Source organism: Anabrus simplex, chromosome 2, assembly GCF_040414725.1.
Source record: "Anabrus simplex isolate iqAnaSimp1 chromosome 2, ASM4041472v1, whole genome shotgun sequence".
NCBI classification, from domain to species: Eukaryota; Metazoa; Arthropoda; class Insecta; order Orthoptera; family Tettigoniidae; genus Anabrus; species Anabrus simplex.
The window spans coordinates 1,156,483,606-1,156,489,635 of record NC_090266.1 but is presented as its reverse complement, the minus strand read 5'-3'; the positions used below and the strand labels follow the sequence as shown (position 1 = coordinate 1,156,489,635).

Here is a 6,030-nt window from a genome sequence, read left to right as displayed (position 1 = left end):
CCTGCATTTGCCTGGAGGAGAAGTGGGAAACTACGGAAGACACCTTCCAGGATGGCTGAGGTGGGAAACTCATTTGATCTCCCGAGGCTAAGTGGACCCCGTTCCAGCCCTCCTACCACTTTTCAAATGTCGTGGCAGAGCCGGGAATCGAACCCGGTGTTGGAAGTTAATCACGCTTACCGCTACACCACAGTATATTTTATATTAAGGGTCAAATACAGAAAAGAAAAACATACAATTAAAATGTTCATCCGAGGTACCTTAGTCATCAAGATAGAGGAAGGTGTGGCAGCTAATCACCTCAGCGGCGGACATGTAACGAAGACTTGGATATATATCTGTAAGCTGTAAGGCAGTGTGTTGTGCAGTTGACTATGGAAAGGCAATAAGAACCCGTACGTTCTAATACTCTCAGTCTAGCGGTAAACTGTTATATACACATTGCATACGCACGATCACACAGTGGCCTGTTGGTCTAGGGGTATGATTCTCGCTTTGGGTGCGAGAGGTCCCGGGTTCAAATCACGGACAGGCCCGATTTTTTCCTATGGATATTGATGGTTGTCGTAATTGTCCTCTCAACTCTGACAGTAAAGTTTATTCAAATATCATCATCATCATCATCTGTTCGTTTTTTTCCCTCGGACTTAGCGAGGGATCCCACCTCTACCGCCTCACGGGCAGTGTTCTGACCTCCCGAGACTGAGTGGACCCCGTTCCAGCCCTCGTACCACTTTTCAAATTTCGTGGCAGAGCCGGGAATCGAACCCGGGCCTCCGAGGGTGGCAGCTATTCACGCTAACCACTACACCACAGAGGCGGACTTATGCAAATATCACTGGTGATTACATTTTTGTTAGTTTCTGAACGTCGCACTAAAACATCGAAGGTTTTCGGCGTCACAGGGATGGGGAGCTGATGGGATTGGGATCGTAGCGTCCGTGGCCTTAATTGAGTTACTACTTCTTCTTCATCTGTTTACCCTCCAGGGTCGGGTTTTCCCTCGGACTCAGCGAGTGATCCCACCTCCACCGCCTCAAAGGCAGTCCTGGAGCTTCAGACACTGGGTCGGGGGATACAACTGGGGAGAATGAACAGTAACTCGCCCAGGCGGCCTCAAATGCTAAGCTGAACAGGGGCCTTGTGGAGGGATGGGAAGATTGGAAGGGACAGGCAAGGAAGATGGAAGGAAGCGGCCGTGGCCTTAAGTTAGTTATTTGCCTAGAGGAGAAGTGGAAATCCACGGAAAACCACTTCCAAGATTGCTGAGTGGACCCCGTTCCAGCCCTCGTACCACTTTTCAAATTTCGTGGCAGAGCCAGGAAACGAACCCGGACCTCCGAGGGAGGCTGCTAATCATGCTAATCACTACACCACAGAGGTGGACTAATTTAGTTACAACCCCGGCATTTGGTAGGTGTGAAAATTTTAAAACACAGAAAGTCATCTTCAGGGCTGCTGACAGTTGAATTCGAACCCAACAATTCCCGGTCGCAAGCTCACAGATACGCGACCCAAGCCTCAGGACCAACTCATTCGGCTGTTGATTATTTTAAACCAGTCATATAAAACTGCACAAAAAGCCTTACGCAGCACTTCGTTTGCACTGGCTGCATGGTGTCGTCCCATTTGCGATCAGTCTCATTTGCGATCAGTCCCATTCGCGATCACGCAGGTAGAATACAAGACTAATTTATTTTTGACAGGTTAAGCACTGTCCCATTTGCGATCACTCCTATCCGTGACATACAAGAGTCAGGTTGCTGTGCGGGAATTCCCTATTGAAGAATTGGTACAGGAAGACATCCCTCAAGTAACTGGCGAAACTACATACTAGGATTCTTACGAATCGTATGTTGAAACTCATTAAATCTGATGCGTTAATATCGGGACTGACAGAGAATAAACAGGACTCAAATTAACCTTTTATTTAGAGTTACGAGATGGTTGTGGGTGTAAAGGCGAGTAGTATAATGGGAGAGTTCTGCGGCCTCCTCCGCCGCCCGCCTCCTCCTCCTCGCGCGGGAAATTTGAATTTTGGCGGGAGATTTGAATTTTGGCGCGAGATTTGAATTGGTGAACAAAGCCACGTGCTTTTTGACAGCTGTCATCGACAACAACGAATCGCTAACCTCACTGCTGCCATCTTGACGGGCCTAAACCTCACTAGTGCCAACTTAACCTAACTAGCATGAGGTAAACAAAGCCACGTGTTTTTTGACAGCCACGTGCTTTTTGACAGACAACAACGCATCGCTAACCTCAGTACTGCCATCTTGACGGGCCTAAACCTCAGTAGTGCCAACTTAACCTAACTAGCGCGAGGTAAACAAAGCCACGTTCTTTTTGACAGCCACGTGCTTTTTTTGACAGCTGTCATCCGCCATCTTTGAGCACTGTGCTGCCCTCTATATCGCAGTAGCTGCAAAATTCGTCACCTGTCATCGGCAGTGCTGCCATCTTGACGGGTCTAAACCTTAGTGCTACCAACTTAATCTAACTAGCGCGAGGTAAACAAAGCCACGTGTTTTTGACAGCTGTCATCCGCCATCTTTAATCTATAGAGCACAGTGCTGCCCTCTTTAGCTACTTACCTTTGAAATGTGGTGGCGGATAATTTGAAAAATGCTTTTTGACAGCAGCCATCTTTGTGCACCATGCTGCCCTCTTTAGCTAGATACCTGTGGTGGCAGGCAATTCCACATGACAGCAGCCATCTTTAATCAAGACAGCACTGTGCTGCCATCTTTAGCTAGATACCTTTGAAATGTGGTGGCGGCAAATTGAAAAATTTCACGTGCTCTTGTTTGGAAACAAACTCACGCGCTTTTTTGACAGCCGTCATCCGCCATCTTTAATCAACAGAGCACAGTGCTGCACTCTTTAGCTAGATACCTTTGAAATGTGGTGGCGGCAAATTCCACGTGCTCTTGTTTGGAAACAAAGCCACGTGCTTTTTTGACAGCTGTCATCCGCCATCTTTAATCAATAGAGCACTGTGCTGCTATCATGCGGGTAATTTCGTCAGCTGTCGTCCGCCATCTTTAATCCAGAGAGAACAGTGCTGCACTCTATGTGGTGGCGGTAAATTCCACGTGCTTTACAAACCTATGCGCTTTTCTGACAGCTGTCATCCGCCATCTTTAATCCAGAGAGAACAGTGCTGCACTCTATGTGGTGGCAGCAAATTCCACGTGCTTTACAAACCTATGCGCTTTTCTGACAGCTGTCATCCGCCATCTTTAATCTAGAGAGAACAGTGCTGCACTCTATGTGGTGGCAGCAAATTCCACGTTCTCTTGTTTGGAAACAAATTCTACTCGCTCTTCAGCTGTCATCCACCATCTTTAATCAAGAGAGCACCGTGCTGCCCTCTTTGTGGTGGCGGATAATTTGAAAAAACTCTTTTCGACAAGCAGCCATCTTTAATCCAGAGAGAACAGTGCTGCCCTCTTTAGCTACTTACCTTTGAGGCGGCTAATTTGAAAAATTCTTTTCGACAAGCAGCCATCTTTAATCCAGAGAGAACAGTGCCGCCCTCTTTAGCTACTTACCTTTGAGGCGGCTAATTTGAAAAATTATATTTAACAAGCTGCCATCTTTAATGAAAAGAGCATCGTGGTGCTATCTTGCGGGTAATATTTTACGTCACAGCTGTCATCCACCATCTTGCATTGCTAACCTTAGTGCTGCCCTCTTTAGGTACTTACCTTTGAAAAATAAAAAATCTATTTGACAAGCTGTCATCCGCCATCTTGCATCGCAAACCTCAGTGCTGCACTCTATGTGGTGGCGGATAATGTGAAAAAAATATTTTTGACAAGCAGCCATCTTTAATCAACAGAGCACCGTGCTGCCATCTTTAGCTACCGCCATCTTACATCGCTTACCTCGCTGCTGTACTCTATGTGGTGGCGGCTAATTCGAACAAGTTTAATCACGCATCGGGAAAGCTAGAGTAAGCACGTGCTGTTGTGATGACGTTATTGTGCATGTTTAAACCCGTTCGTTGACTAAAAGCTTTAGTCTTCGAGAAACAGTGATAGAGAGTGGAGTGCAAACATGACGAAAACATTAATAGTTGATGTGCAAGGCTTTAAAGTAAACGGAAACAAATTTGTGTTTAAAGAGGTGGCTGTGTTAGATTGCAGTGTGTTGTGGGCACCAAAACTTGTTAGTTTAGTATTTAGTCCACCGTTCCCTTACTGTTTGCAAACAGATGAAGATAAAAAGCAGACTCAGTGGATTGAAAACAATTTAGGTTTGAAGTGGGAAGAAAAAGGAATACCTTATCGTTTTCTACCTTTAATGATGAATGCACATTTGTCAAGAACAGATCTTGTTCTTTTAAAGGGTTGTGAAAAGAAAGAATGGTTGCGTGATTTTCTACCATCATCATGTGAAGTTATCGACATGCATGAATTGGGGTGCCCATCATTTAAAACTCTTCCGAAAGAGCATAGTAGAGAAACAACTAAACAGTCTTTACAACATGTATGCATGCTCTTTGATTGGTTGTGTCGCAGTGCATGCCGGGAAGTGAACAACATATGTAAACTGCAGTGTCGAAATAACCTTAGTGTAAAAGAAACATTTCTAGAGTAAAGACATCATGTCATTTCTAACAGATACTAAGTGTAACGCAGTTGAAAAGGCGATCGTAAAGTTTTATGCATGCAAGAAGAAACTAAACACTTTTACTGAAGAAGAGTTAAATGCATTACCAAAGGCATTTTCGGTCAATGTAGCCGCGAATGCTGTAAAGAAGATTTGGGAAAAGGTGCCTCGTGAGTGGACTCAAGATCCTGTTTTGTCAGAGCTTCAAACGTGTAGTTTACATCATGAACACGTGAGTTTAGCTAGAAGACCTTCTGTGAGACAGTGCCGTACATGTCAACTAATTAAACTGTATCACGGACCTAAAACTAACGAGTTGTCTTCGCTTATAAACACTTATCATGGATGTGGAGAGAGTAAACAAGGAAAGGGTGAAGAAACGTGCTGGGAGAAAGATGAGGAAGCATGTTGGGCGTGGACTCATCAATAGAGTGATTGATCTTCTTTTCTTCATGCTTCATCTCCCCTGCAGCCCTAGAACACGTTCGCCTGACACGTAGTTACATGCTGCCTGCATAGAGTATGTCGTGTAGCTGTTAAAATCTGCTTCGTAGAGTTATGCCGTGTGTATGTGTGTGTGTGTGTTATTACCTAGTGCTTTAGCTGCTCAGAAGAATATAGCAGCACTTGTCGTTGTTGGTGTAATAAAACGAAAACTGAGTGACAAAGACCGTAAAATAAACAAAGGATAAAAATGTATATATTCTAAAATAAATATGAATTGTCAAAACATATTACAGGTGTTGTTTAATCCTACAGCATGTCCTAGTGACTTAGAAGAAAGGAAACGTAGAGGATTAAAGGAAAACACACATAAGATTTAAAGTACATCCTCTTTATTAATCCATGAATTAAAGCTGTTATTAAAACCAAGCCATTTAACATACAGTTTATTACCACGACGTCGAATAACACGTTCAACTAAATAGTGATCAGGATATTTTGTTTTCTGCAGTTCTTCGATGTAGAATCCTCCTTCAATAGGCTGTCCTCTGAGATCGCGAAGTAAATACGTAACTGGATTAGTAAGCTCAACACTTCTGATTTGAAAAATTTCAGTGCTCCAGTTAGGTGTGTATCCTTTTGCAAAGATAGACTTGTGTTTGCTGATGCGAACGAAATCACCTTCTTTAAAGCGATGGCGACGTGGATCAGCTGTTTTAATTACAAGATGAATAGCATCTAGACGAGGTGTATTCTTTGTAACAAGACGTGGCTTTGTTCCGATAGTGCGTTGAGGTGTATCGTTGTAGGTAGATAAAAGTCTAGGTAGCAGATCAGTCCAACGATATGAACCTTGCGCTGTAAATTCTCGCCACATCATTGTTTTGAGTGTACGATTAAAGCGTTCTACAACACTTGCCTTGAGATTGCTGAACGTAGAGTAGTGTTGAATGCCAAGTAACTTGAGGT

The 6,030-nt window shown here is 44.0% G+C and overlaps 1 non-coding gene across 1 annotated transcript; it reads left to right on the top strand.

Moving 5' to 3' along the window:
• The first annotated feature begins 464 nt into the window (after nt 1-464).
• TRNAP-UGG (transfer RNA proline (anticodon UGG)) lies at nt 465-536 on the top strand. The gene has a single exon. It is a non-coding gene; the product is annotated as a tRNA-Pro (tRNA).
• Nucleotides 537-6,030: the final 5,494 nt, after the last annotated feature.